General features: G+C 33.7%; 1 protein-coding gene across 2 annotated transcripts in view; it reads left to right on the top strand.

Moving 5' to 3' along the window:
• BRINP3 (BMP/retinoic acid inducible neural specific 3) overlaps nucleotides 1-14593 on the top strand; it is a 419892-nt gene that overhangs the window by 236294 nt on the left and 169005 nt on the right. The window lies entirely within an intron of this gene.

Raw genomic sequence — 14593 nt, 5'->3', positions numbered from 1 at the left:
TCTTTAAACAATACCACAATCAGTGTATTATGAGGTATATGTAGAAATAAGCAGTATGCCAACAATAGCATAAAGATCAGAAGAAGTGTACTGGAAGTACAGTCGACCTTTGAACAACACGGGCTTGAATTACAAGGGTCTACTTACAAGCAGATTTTTTTCAGTGGTAAATACTACAGTACTACACAATCCATGGTTGGCTGAGTTCATGGGTGCAGAACTGAGGATACAGAGGAAACTTGGAGACAGATGGCCAACTATGAGTTATACTCATATTTTCTACTGTGTGGAGGGTTGGTGCCCCTAACCCCCTGTTGTTCAAGAATCAACGGTATAAAAGTTTAAAGTTCTTGTATTATCAGTGAAATGCTATGACATAATTTAAAGGTAGACTGATAAGTGTGTACACTATGAACCTTAAAGCAACCACTAAAATAACAAAATAAGGAGTTACAGTTAACAGGACAAAAAGGTGATATAATAGAATTATCTTAAAAATTAATTCAAAGGAAGTTAAAAATAAGCAAAAGGGAAGAAAGAACAGATGGAGAAATCGAGAACAAATATCTAGTAGATAGACTTAAACCTAATAACATCAATAGCCATTAAATATCAGTAGTCTAAACTTTCCTATTAAAAGGCACATTGTCACATTGAATTCTTTTAAAAAGCAAGATTAAACTATATGTTGTGTACAAGAAAATCACTTAAAATTTGAAAGTAATTAAAAGTAAAAGGATGAGAGTAGGTATACTATGCTAGCACTGGAGTGGCTATTTTAACATAAGGAAAATACGTCTCAGCGAAGAGTCTTACCAGGCACAAAGTCATTTCAGAGTGATATACTTGTCAATTAATCCAGAGGAAATAATAATCCTAAACATGTAGCAGAGCCTCAAAATTTTAGGAGAGAAAAAAGTAATAAAGAAATTCATAATTATAGTCAGATTTTAACAGCCTTCTCTCAATCTTTGACAGAACAAGTAGACAGAAAATCAGCAAGGGCATTGTAGATTCAAACAACACTATCATTCGAGTCATAAAAATGTATTAATAATACAAACGTATCAGGAAAATCCTCAAATATTTAAAAACAAAAAGCCAAATTTCTAAATAGCCCATGGCTCAGAGAAGAAAGCAAAAAGCGTATTAGAAATTATTTTGAACTGAATGTAATAATGAAAATACAGCATATCAAGATCTGTCAAATATTGGTAAAGCAGTACTGAGGGGAAAATGTGCAGCAAACAGTGTGTTTATTTGGGAAAAAATGTGATAAAACAATGACCAAGATTTCCCCTTAAGAAACTAATGATAAAGATGAGCAATTAAACCCAAAGTAAAATACAATGGATAGCAATAGAAATAGAATACAAAATAGAAAACAGAAAATAGAAAGCAGAAGAATAATAGAGAAAAAAATGGAACCAAAAACTGTTTTGTTTCTGTGGGGGTTTTTTAGTGTATGAATAAAACTGAAAAACATTTAGCCAGAATTATTATGAAATAGAATAATGAATAGACAAATTATGAGTATCAGGAATGAGAGAAGTAACATCAGTAAAATTACACAGGTTTCTAAATGTTAGTAAGGACGTATCACGAACAACATTGTGACTATCACTTTGAAAATTAGTTAACACATTTCTTGAAAGACAATTTCCAAGGCTCATTCAAGAATAAATAACATGAATAGTCCTAAATTTATTAAGCAAATTGATGTTTAGATAAAAACATTTTCTGCAAAGAAAACTCCTGGCCAAGATGGCCTCACTATTGAATTCTAACATTTTAAGGAATATAATAACAATCTATATAAACTTTTCCAGAACATTTGAGACATTTGACAAATTATCAAATCATTGTTTAAATCCAGCATTACTCTGATATAAAAACAAAGTAAAATATTACAAGGAAATAAAACTATCAATATATTTCATGTGTATATATACAAATATTTTTAACAAAATTTAAGCAATTTGAATCCAACAATAGATCAAAAGGATTACACATCAGGACTACTTGGGATTTATCCTAGAAGTTCACGATGAGTAGTATTAAAAAATCAACTAATGTAATTTATTATATCAACAAAATACATATAGATATAGATAGATACATAGATAGATAGATAGACAGACAGTATCTTCTCAGGGCTTGCAGAAAAATCTTTAGAAAAAATCTGACATATATTTCTTATTAAAAAAAAAAAACTAGAAGGAAAAAAGAACTTCTTCAACTTGATAAAGAGCATATTTGCAAACCTGTGGCTAGTATCATACTCAACAGTGAAAGAGTAAATGCTTTTTCATTTATGTTCAGGAACAAGACAAAGATTTATGCTATCACTACTTTTATTGTAGTAGAATACTGCTAAACATTCTACTAATAATAGTACTAAACATTCTAGTAGTAACATTGAACTATAAGTTCTAGACAGTGCAACCAAGCAATAAAAAGAAATCAAGCATTCAGATTTGAAAGGAAGAAGTAAAACTGTTTTTATTCGCAGAAGACATGTAGCTATAGAAAATCCAGTGAAATAGTTTTAAAAGGTACAAGAAATAAAAAGGGAGTTGATCATTTGAAGGATGAAAGATTAATTTATGTGTAATTCTATTTATGTATATTTCTATGTGTATTTTTGTATATAAGCAACAATCAGAAGTTTAAATTAAAATCGATACCATATAGATTTGACAAAAGATTTAAAAGCTCTGTATACTGAAAATCCCAAAATTACTTAAATTAAATCTAGTTGTTATTTTATTATTTCCATTATATTTTAAATATACACACACAAAAAATACATGTGTATATCCCCATTCATATATGTAGATATCATCCATCAGTCCGTTCTTTCTGTTTCTCTCTCTCTCTCTCATTCTCTCTCTCTCTTTATATTATATTATTGTCTTCTGACCACCATTTTTTTTCTGATGAGTAGTTAGTAGTTATTGTAGTTTTTCTCTTGAATGTAATATTTCACTTCCCCTAACTGATTTTCACACTTTCTCTTTGTTTTGAACTTTCAGCAGATTGACTGTAATATGCCTTGGTGTGGTTTTCTTCCCATTTATCCTTCTGGGATGTCTCCTCTGGGACTCTGATGCTAGACTGTTTGATATCATCCTTAAAATCTTATACTATCTATATTATGTTGCCATTCTTTTTCTCTTTGTTTTTCAGTTTTATTAATTTCTAATGACTTGTCTTTAGTTCATTCATTTTTTCCTTATTTGTCCAGTGTAATATAAAGCCAATTAAATAAATTCTTCCTTTATGATATGTGTTTCTTTTCTACCATTTATATTTGTTTATTTTTTATAGTTTCTGTCTTCTGAAATTCCCCATTTGTTTATTTATATTGTCTAACTTTTCTACTAGATATTTTAACATAGTCATTAGTATTATTTTAAAATTTCTGTCTGGTGATTCAACCTTATTCATTTCTGAGTCTGCTTCCCTTGACTATTGCCTGTCTTGCCCTTTGAGTTCACATTTTCATGCTTTTTCACATATTATTGTTATTGCCTAACATCGTGTGTAAAAAAGAGCAAAAAAACAGACAAAAAAAGACACTGAAGTAAATAATATTTCCACTGAAAATAAGCATACCCCTTCCTCTATTAGGCTGCTATTATGTGAGGCTGAGTCAGTCTGATCTGGAATTGAGGTAGACCTGTGCTTTCTTCAAAATGTAACTTGATTTATTGACTTCTGGCTTAAAACAGTTTGAAGACAGCATCAGCACTTTCCTTTTAGAAGGGCTAAGGATCTGGCCAAGAGTGAGATTCAGGAAATTACCACATCTTCACAACCCAGCTGCCAACTTTCTAAATCATGGGGGAACTCTGCATGAAGGCTTGGCTGCCAATCTACTGCAGAATTATCTTTGGTTTTTAGTCTTGCCCTCGCTTTCTACACACTGAGGGATCACTTTCTTCCTTGCTGCCATGTCTCTAGCATTTGGAAGGCCGGTGCCTGGTACTTGGTAGAAGCCGGAAATGCTTCAGAGGCATCTTTCCCAGCTCTTCTTCCCATTTTGTGCCCTGAACTTGGTGAAAGCAAAAAGCACGTTGGAGGGTTTCTCCCAAAGCCTTGTACTTGCGGAAAGCCCAGGTGCTTCAGAGAGTATTTCTCTTAGCTCTGCTGTTTTGCACGTAACCTCCCATGTGCTGTATTCATGTACTCTCTAAAGGCTAATGGCAGCAATTTACTGGGTGGGTGTATACTCACTTTGGTACTTCCTGGTATTTTAATCCATCATATCAGGACTGACACAGCCATCAAACATTCTTTCTAGTTTCCCTTTACCTTATCAATGGCAGATTTATCCTCCTCCCTCTCTGCCAGAGATGAGAACAGCATTGTGTTCCTTTCCTCCCAGAAAGAGCTAGTGATTTTCTGGACTTTAGTTCATTTACAGCATCCACTGTACTCTTATAGTTAAACCAAGAAACTTTGAATTTGAGTTTATCTGACTTATTTTCATTGTTAGGGTGAGAATGATGGCCTCTTGTGATTTTCTACGTCCTAGCTAGAGTTGGAAGTCCTTACTTTTAGCCTCTGCTATTTCATTCCTATTTCTCTGAATCCCATGTTAACTATATAAATGTGTTCAAAACACTATATTGGATCACATCAGTTTTTTTTCTCATGTAAGGTCATAGAAACTTCCTGGAGATTATTAAGACACTCCAGGTTTTTATTTTATACTCCATAACATTTCTAGCATTATTCCTGTTGAAGTGCATGAGCTCTAGCATCATACACTTTTTCCCCCCTTAGAGACTTTAGAACCAATTAAGAAATACTCATAGAAATCACCAAGACTGAAGTTAAAGTATAAGCTCTATTTCAAGGCATCATGGAAATGTGCAGACACAACAGGCTTCTGAACAGTTCACTCCCAATTAAACTTAAATAACTAGCACTCTCCCTCGGGGCAGAGCCTGCTCCTATAAGCTTAACCCATGAAAAAATAGACACGATTATAACTCCTCTGATGGATCTATGCAAGTGGTATTTCAGAAGGAGCAGAGTAGAGCATGCATAATCCCATCCTTCAATATCACTAATCAGGTGTTCTTTTGTCTTTGATGGAAGCTATTGAATGTAGGAGGGAGTTGGGCTAAGAGAACTCATGAAGGGTACCCTAGTAAAATTCCTGTCAATGAAACATTAGGCAAAATAAAATACAGTTTCTCCTCTAGTAACATCCAGGGATTGATATAACCAGTGCCTCAAGATTTTCAAAGTAACACTGTATACATTGTGACCACTGTTCTTATTACTATATTGTTCTCTAAATAAGTCTATTTTATTGCCTAGTATATTATCTCCTCCATGAAAAGCAAAATTATTTTTAAAAACATAATAAATGTTGATCACAATCATCCTGCCTTCAACCAGGAAAACAAGGCTCTTTTGATTTTGTTTTGTTTTGTTTCAAAATAGCTATTGATATTAGATCACTAAATTTATTCAACTGTTTGTCATGTAACCTTTACTTTGAGATTGGAGGCAGAATTCAATAGCATTGTGTCAGGGATCATGTCGATTTTCCAGAACTCTGAGTGGGATTGTTAGAAAGAATGATCTGGAACAAAGACTCTCAAGAGCAATACTTTAAATCAATAAACTCGAACTCCATTTCTTCCTACATATAAATTAATCCTGAAGTTTCCACAGGAATATAAAAGAGCAAATGTCAAGTGATATCCCCAGTAAAGGGTTCTATATTTGAGCTCCCTCCATGCTCTGTCTCCTGCCCTAACTCTGTGTGTGTGTGTGTGTGTGTGTGTGTGTGTGTGTGTGTGTGTGTGTTGACTGGCAGCATGTATTAGGAGAGGTCTGAAATCTTAACTGATACTCTTCCAGATTTCAGTTTCCTCATGCCAGTCAAGCCAGCCTGATCTACAAAATCCAAACTGCCCAAGAATATTGAAAGAAAAATCAGTATGCACATATGAATACTCCTGCAAAAATCAAAATACATTGTTAAAACATATATAGAAAAAAATAGGAAATGTTCATAAGGCTAGCTTGAATATTTGTCCATTTCACAAAAAAAACCTTGGTTTATTTCTTACATATTTCAGGTTTTAAAGGAAGATGTGAATGATATTACTAATGTGATCACATTTAGGAAATACAGGCTGTAAATCTTCCTTGAACTTCTTCCTAATTTAGTATGTTAAATTGAAAAGGTACATCTACATTATAATACCATGTGGTGTGATCTGATGTAAACTGACATTTAATGTTCATTTAAAAATTACCTTTACTGAGATATAATTCATTTACCATACAATTCACACACTTAAAATGTCCAATTTAGTGTTTTTAGTATATTCACAGATATGTAAAAACATCATCACAGTAAAATTAAAACATTTCATCACCTTACAAAACAACCCAAAACCCTTTAGCTATAATCCCCCTATTCCCTACCCATCTACATCCAGCCCTAAGTAAACACTAATCTACTTTCTGTCTCTATAGATTTCCCTATTCTGGCTTTTCATATGAATAGTTTCGTATAGTATGTGGTCTTTTGTAACTGTCTTCTTTCAAGATACTCTTTTCAAGATTCATCCAAGTTGTTGCATGAATTTGTCCTTTTTCCCTTTTTATGGCTGAATAATATTCCATTGTATGAATAAAGCACACAGTTTATCCATTCATCTACTGATGGACATTTGGATTGATTCCACTTTTTACAATTATTAATAATGCTGCTATAAACATTTATGTATGAGTTTTTGTGTGGACATATGTTTACGTTTTTCTTAGATATATATATAGGAGTAAAATTGCTAGGTTATGTCATAACTCTAACTTAGGAACTTCCACAGTGTTTCCAAAGCTGCTGCACCATTTTACTTCCCACTATAATGTATGAGGATTCTGGTTTCTTCACTACCTTTCAAATACTTGTTATTATCTGACTCTTTGATTCTAGCCCTACTAATGGGTGTGAAGTGATATCTGTTTGTGGTTTTTTTTTTTTTTTTTTTTTTTTAGAAATTCACGTTCTTTCTTTCTTTATTTATTTTATTTTTTTATGACTGTGTTGAGTCTTCGTTTCTGTGCGAGGGCTTTCTCTAATTGTGGCAAGTGGGGACCACTCTTCATCGCGGTGCGCGGGCCTCTCACCGTTGCGGCCTCTCTTGGTGCGGAGCACAGGCTCCAGACGCGCAGGCTCAGTAATTGTGGCTCACGGGCCCAGTTGCTCCGTGGCATGTGGGATCTTCCCAGACCAGGGCTCGAACCCGTGTCCCCTGCATTGGCAGGCAGATTCTCAACCACTGCACCACCAGGGAAGCCCTGTTTGTGGTTTTGATTTGCATTTCCCAGATGACATCACTGAGCATCTTTCACAGATCTTTTGGTCATTTGTATATCTTCCTTATATAAATGTCTATTTGGATCCTTTGCTCATTCTTTAATTGGGTTCTTAATCTTTTTTTTTTTATAAAAGAAAAAAGAGTTGAGTTGTAAGAGTTGTAAGAAACTCTTGTAAGAAAAAAGAGTTGTAAGAAAAAAGAGTTGAGTTATAAGAGTTCTTTATATATTCTTTGTACAATTCCCATATTAACTATATAACTTGCAAATATTTTCTGTCATTCTGTGGGTGGTCTTTTCACTTTCTTGATGATGTCCTTTAAAGCACAAAAGTTTCTTAATTTTTGAGTAAGTCCAGTTTACCTATTTTTTTTCTTTTGTTGCTTGTGATTTTGGTATTACGTCTAAAAATCTTTTGCCAAACCCAAGGTCTAAAAAATTTACTTATATGTTTTCGGAGGTAAGAGTTTAACTTCATTCTTTCTATTTGGCTATCCAGTTGTCCCAGTACTGCTGCTTGAAAAATCTATTCTTTCCCCATTGAGTGGTTTTGGCATCCTTGTCAAAAATCACTTGATCATAGATATATGAGTTTATTTCAAGACTCTCAATTTGATTTCATTGATCTATACATTTATCCTTGTGCCAAAACCACACAGTGTCTTAATTACCATTGCTTTGTGGTAATTTTTGATTTAAGGGAGTATGAGTGCCCCTACTTAGTTGTCCTTTTTTAGGACCAATTTGATTTTCCAATTCCCAATTTCTTTCAACAACATTTTGTAGTTTCCAGAGTACAGTTTTTGAACTTATTTTGTTAAATTTACTCAAGATTTTCTTCCTTTTCATGCTATTGTGAATGAAATTTTTTTCAGATTTAGTTTTTAGATTGTTCATAGCAAGTATATTAGTCAGGGTTTCTTAGAGAAACAACCAATAGAAGATATATATCTCTATATCTATATCTATATATCCATATCTACATCTATATCTATCTATCTAAAGAGCAATTGGCTCACATGATTATAGAGGCTAAGAAGTCTCATGATCTGGCCTCTGCTGGTATAGTTTATGTCTAAGCCTGAAAGCTTGAGAACCAGGGAAGACAATGGTGTAAGTCCAGTCTGAATTCAAAGGCCCAATCAACAGGATAACTGATGATGTAAGTTCCAGTCTGAGTTCAGGAGAAGACATACATCACAGCTCCACAGTCAAACAGAGAACAAGTTATTGCTTTGCATTTTTTTTTTCCTATCAGGCCCTCAGTGGATTGGATGATGCCCACCCGTACTGGGAAGGGCAGTCAGTGTTACTCAGTTTACCCTTATGCTCATCTCATCCAGAAACACCCTCACAGACACACCCAGAAATAATATTCAGGCAAATGTTTGAGCACACTGTATCCTGATCAAGGTGACACATAAAATTAATTATCACAGTAAGTGTATAAAAATACAATGAAGTTTTTAATTGATATTGTATCCTGAAATCTTGCTGAATTTGTCAGTTTATTTTTTAGTGGATTCCATGGAATTGTTTATATATAAGATCATGTCATATTCAAATAGAGATAATTTTACTTCTTTTTCTTCCCAACGGATATGCCTTTTATTTCTTTTTCTTGCCTAATTGCCCTGGCTGGAAGGTCTCTTATAATGATGGATAGAGGTAATGAGAACAAATATCCTTATTTTTTCCTGATTAAGGAAGACAGCATCCTTTCTTTTACCATTAAGTATGATGTTAGCTGTGGGTTTTTTCATAGATGTTCTTTCACATGTGGAGGAAGTTCCTTTCAATTCATAGTTTGATGAATGATTTTATGATGAAAAGTGTTGATCTTGCCAAATGCTTTTTCTGTGTCTAATGAGGTGAGCATATGCTTTTCACTTATTAAATTCTGATATGATGTGTTACATTAATTTATTTTTGGATGTTGAACCAACCTTGCATTCATGGAATAAATCCCACTTGGTCATGGTGATATTTTTTTTTATATGTTGATGGATTCCAGTTGCTACAATTTTGTTGAGGGTTTTTACACCCATATTTGTAGGAGATATTGGTCTGTTGTTATCTTGTGATTTTCTTGGTTTTAGTATCAGAGTAATACTGGCTTTATAAAAGGAGTTGGGAAATGTCTCTTATTTTATGGAGGAGTTTGTGAAGAACTGGTTTTAAGTATTCTTTAAGTGGTTGGTAAAATTGAGTGATGAAGCCATTTGGGCCTGCACTTTCTTTTTGTGGGTTGCTTGATTACTACTCAATATCTTTACTTGTTACAGGTCTATTTACCTAGTTTATTTCTTCTTGAGTCAGTTTTGGTAGTTTGTGTTTTTCTAGGAATGTCTCCTTTTATTCTAAATTATCTAATTTATTGTTGTACAATGGTTCACAGTGTTCTTTTAAAATCCTTTTTATTTCTGTAAGGTAAATAGTAATGTCCTTTGTTAATTCTTCATTCTAGTTATTTGATTCTTCTGTTTTTTACCTTGGTCAATCTAAATGTTTGTCAATTTTTTTGATTTTTTCACAGGCCCAGCTTTTGAATTCATTGATTTTCTTCACTATTTTTTTTTATTCTCTAGTTTATTAATTTCTACTTCAATCTTTATTATTTCCTTCTTTTGGCTTGCTTTGGGTTTAGTTTGTTCTTTTTTCTCCAGTGCCTTCTTTCTTGTTATAGGAATTTACAACTATATATTTCTCCTTGTCTTTTACCGTCAGCATTGTTATTATGATGTGTCAGTTTGTGGATCTCTTTGTGCTTACATTACTTAGGGTTTGTTGAGCTTCCTGGATATGTAGGTTATTGGTTTTTCAATAAACTTGAGAAGTTATTGCCATTATTTTTTCAACTATTTTTCTACTCCTTTCCTCTCTTTCTGTGTATGTAGATGCACTCAAAGTGTTCTACATTTCTCTGAGGCTCTGTGTTGTGTGTGTGTGTGTTTTATTCTTTCTTCTCTGTGTTCTCAGGCCTGCATAATATCTATTGATCTGTCTTCAATTTTACTACTTTTTAGTTTTTCCAGTTCAAACCTACTGTTGATTCCCTCTGGTGACTTTTTTTTTAACTCAGTTATTGTACTTTTCAACTCCAGAATTTCCATTTGGTTGTTTTTATAATTTACATCTCTTTATCAATATTTCCTATTGGATGTGACAGTGACTTTCCTTTGCTACTTTAGTCTTGCTTTCCTTTGGTTCTGTGCAGATATTTATAATGTCGATTTTGAAGTTTTTTTCTGTTAAATACAACATCTGGTTGCTCTCACAAGTAATTTGTATTCTTGCTTCTTTTCCAGTGTACAGATAATAATTTTGTATTTCTTGCATGCCTCATACATTTTGGTTGGTAATGTAACAGGACATTTTAGGTAATACACATAGCAACTCTGGGTACTGTTCTCTAGTAATCTGAACATCCTAAAAATAACCAATTTAACAATTAATAACAATATAAAATTATTGAATAACTCTTATAATGACTGATGAACAATTCTAATAGCTTAGGAATGAGACATATATATACATATATGTGTATATTATATAAAAAATATATTTTTATATTATATAAAAATATTTATATATTATATAAATATTTGTATGAAAATAGACTATATTATAAAAAATAGACTATATTATATAAAAATAATATATTTCAAGACTTCCTCTTACCCTCCTATGATCACACCTCAATATTTGATACCATTCAAACTTCCAGTAGCATAAAAGTGAGAGGACTTACGACATAGACTGGGGAAAGAACTGGATTTTCAGAAAGTTGCTAGATAATTAAAAAAAATAGTCTCCTGCAGGATGCTGCTTTCTAAATCCCATGACACCTAGATGAATTAATACACTCAACTTCTCCTTGACTTAGGTTCATTGTCTCTAGAATGAGGATCATAGATTTGTTGTGAGGGTCAAATGGGTTAATATTTGAAAGGCTCTTAGAAAAGTGCCTAGCACGTAAAAGTGCTATAAAGTGTTAGCTGTAATTACTTAACATGTAGTTATCGAGCTTGTGTAATATTCAAAGAAGTAGCTTATTTATCTTCTGATCTCTCCACCCAGAGCTCAGTACAAGATAGGAGCTCAATAAATGCTAATTGAAATTAGATGAACCTAACTCAGCATGAGCAGATTTGATGATGTAGCAATCAGAAACTGCAGCAACCCCAGAGTTTCAGATTGCTAAAATTAGGTAAGTGGTTGCAACTATAGCATGGATGCTGAAACAGCTTTGACAGGTTTTACAGGAATCCCCGGTACTCTTATCTTTCAGTATCCTCATATATCTTCTGCCTCTGAGTAGCAGAATAACAGCTCTTCTAATAAGCAGAAAGAAAATTCAAACCCGTCTTTTGGAAATACCTTATTTTTTAATAAGAGCATAGAATTTCTCTTTTCCTTTGTTATAATTCTGTATATTCTACTTCCTGTTCTCCAAAGCATCAAGACCACAGCACTGCTAAACTAGGAAATCCCATCACTGTAAATAACACACGAAGCTCTTTGGCAGAATCTCCTGGTCTTTGAAATGCTGGCAGCACTAAGCATGAAACACATGCAGTACTTACTGTACTTGGTGACTGACCATTTTGTTGAATTTGTGAAAGACCAGCTGCCAGTAATAAAGGTGCTTAGAAGGTAAAAATCGGCTTCCTTAACTAAGTACATATTGACTATCTGTTGAATCCTTTTTCAGTATATCTGACTACCCTTGTGTAGAGAGACTTGTGTTCTCTCATTCATTGAGTGAATAAGAATTTGGTTTTTTCAAAATTATCTTTTAATGAACTGTTAGTGTATGAATACAAAAAAAAAAATAACTGGGTTGGTTTTCTTACATTTGATAACAGCGCTGGGAAGTAAAGTAAGAAACTGTTAGTTGGAATGGGAATGAATATGCATTGTTTCTGAGTTATCTGGGTTTTTAAAATTTGTTTATTTTTAATTAAGAATTTATTTTTAGAGAAGGTTTAGGTTTACAGTACAACTAAGGGGAACAGATGTTTCTCATGTACCCCCTGCCTTCACATATGCACAGCCTCGTCCATTATCAACATCGGCCACCAGATGGTACATTTGTTACAACTGATGAACCTGTATTGACACCTCGTAATGACCCAAAGCCTGCAGGTTACATTATGGCTCATTCTTGGTGTTGCACATTCTATGGGTTTGGATAAATGTGTAATGACATACATCTATTATTACAGTATCACACACACAGTATTTTCATTGCCTTCAAATTCTCTGTGCTCCACCAACTCAACCCTTCCCTCCTCCCACTACTGGCAACCACTGATCTTGTTACTGTCTCCATTCAAAAAGATAACCACTAAATATCATATTAAGTTTAATGACAGAAAAAGAATTTTATTCCACCTCTCCCATATTGTTCTGAATTTGATGCATCTACCTGTCAACAGATGGGAACCAGCCACTGTTAGACATTACACGTTTTTCTCAATTTCTTCTATTACATTCCCGGGGATAGAGTCAAATAATTAAGAGTGATAGATGCTGTTGTTTACTTTTTCTCTACACATTTTTGTATATTCCCCGGTTTAGTATGGCACATCATGTCAGAAAGAGCCAAGGGAACAGAGCCGTGAGGAGGCCTGATTCTGCGGCCACAGCCCTCTGGGTTGGAGCCCCAATTCCACTATCTACTGATTGTGTGATTTGCTCAAGTTAACTGTCTTCTCCATCAGTTTAACCATCCGGAAAGGGGAGATAATAATAGCACTTAGATTATCTGGCTGTCATGGAGATTAAAAGAGTTAATATATTTAAGGTACCTACACCAGTGCCTCACACCTATTAAGTGCTATATAAATGTAAATTTTTTAAATTATGCCCATGGTTACAAGTACAAGATGAAGCAGATAAACAGAGGACTCAGGAACAAGCTCTAATACAGAAAAACAATTTGAAAGAGAGAAGAAATAAGTCAAGATCCCTTGACCCTTTTCAAAAGAAGTCAGTTATTAAAGAGGAAACCAAATCAAGGGGTAGAAAAGGGCAGATTACTAATTAGAACTAAGCTACAATGCAGCAGTCCTCTGTTGGAATTTATGAAAACCCACTACACCTGAGATGGAGGCTAGGCTTTCTGATGAATTTATGTATTTCCACTCAAAGTCACAGTAAGGCTGTTGGGGAAAAGGGTTTGTAGAACATTCCAAAATTCTCCTTTCCAAGTTTCGGGGAATAAGCAGAATTTTAGAGCTCCCAAATCTAGACAACCTTCTTTTCATGAGTGGTCAAGTTCAATTTTTGCCTAGTTTATCATTAATTATGGGTAATAAGATTATTAGGTCTAGATGTTCCTGACTTGCCTTTTATCCTATAACAAAGTGATTGTTTTTCATGACTAAAGGAGGTGATAGAAAATTTGATATGCCCCCCTCTGAAATTATAGCAATTTTTAACTGGTTGATAAAATGAGAAAATCCTAGGAAAGATCATCTTCAAAATAAACCTTTTCAAAGAGAATAAAAACTTAAATATTTGTAGCTTTATAGAAAAGTAAAAGGTATGAAGTATAGTATCAGGGAATAAATGACCTATATACCAGTTACTATCAGTTTAACTCAATATAAGGAGGATGTTGCTACTAAATAATTGTGAATTTGAGATACATTTTTATTAATAGAAGTATTGACATTCAATAAGTTATGTCAAAGAAGACCATCTCTTTTATGTATTTTATATTTTATCAACCATCAACACTCTGTCAGCAACCCCTAAATATGTACTGCCATTCCCATCTCCAAACCCAAGGTCCCCTCTAATTTTTTCAGTAACCTAAAATGTTTTCCTCTGTTTATCACATTTTTATCAAATTCTAAATGATTACAAATGAATTCTTTGTATGCTATTCTCTCTGTTTATTCTCTGTATTTAATCATTCTATGAGTACTGCAACTTTCTCTGGTTTCCATCCCTTCCTTTCCATTCATGATGGGAATCTAGTTGAGGCACTTCCCATTGTAAAGCTTCCCAGCTGTTCTCCCTTACCTTGTCTTATTACGTTTCTAATGCAGCATGCATAATATCTCAAGATAAATCCTCCACAATACTTTCTTGAACCATACTACAAAGTTGTTCAACACTTGAGGACTTATTTCCTGTTACCTCTAAGGCTCCATAGGGAGTAGTCTCTAGATTTGAATGATGCAGTGCATTTGACCGTTTCCTATTCAGCCATTTCATCACTGACTAGAGT

The sequence above is a fragment of the Balaenoptera acutorostrata genome, chromosome 1 (genome assembly GCF_949987535.1).
Source record: "Balaenoptera acutorostrata chromosome 1, mBalAcu1.1, whole genome shotgun sequence".
Taxonomy (NCBI): Eukaryota; Metazoa; Chordata; class Mammalia; order Artiodactyla; family Balaenopteridae; genus Balaenoptera; species Balaenoptera acutorostrata.
The sequence above is the reverse complement of the archived record's forward strand: the minus strand, read 5'-3'. Positions and strand labels throughout refer to the sequence as shown.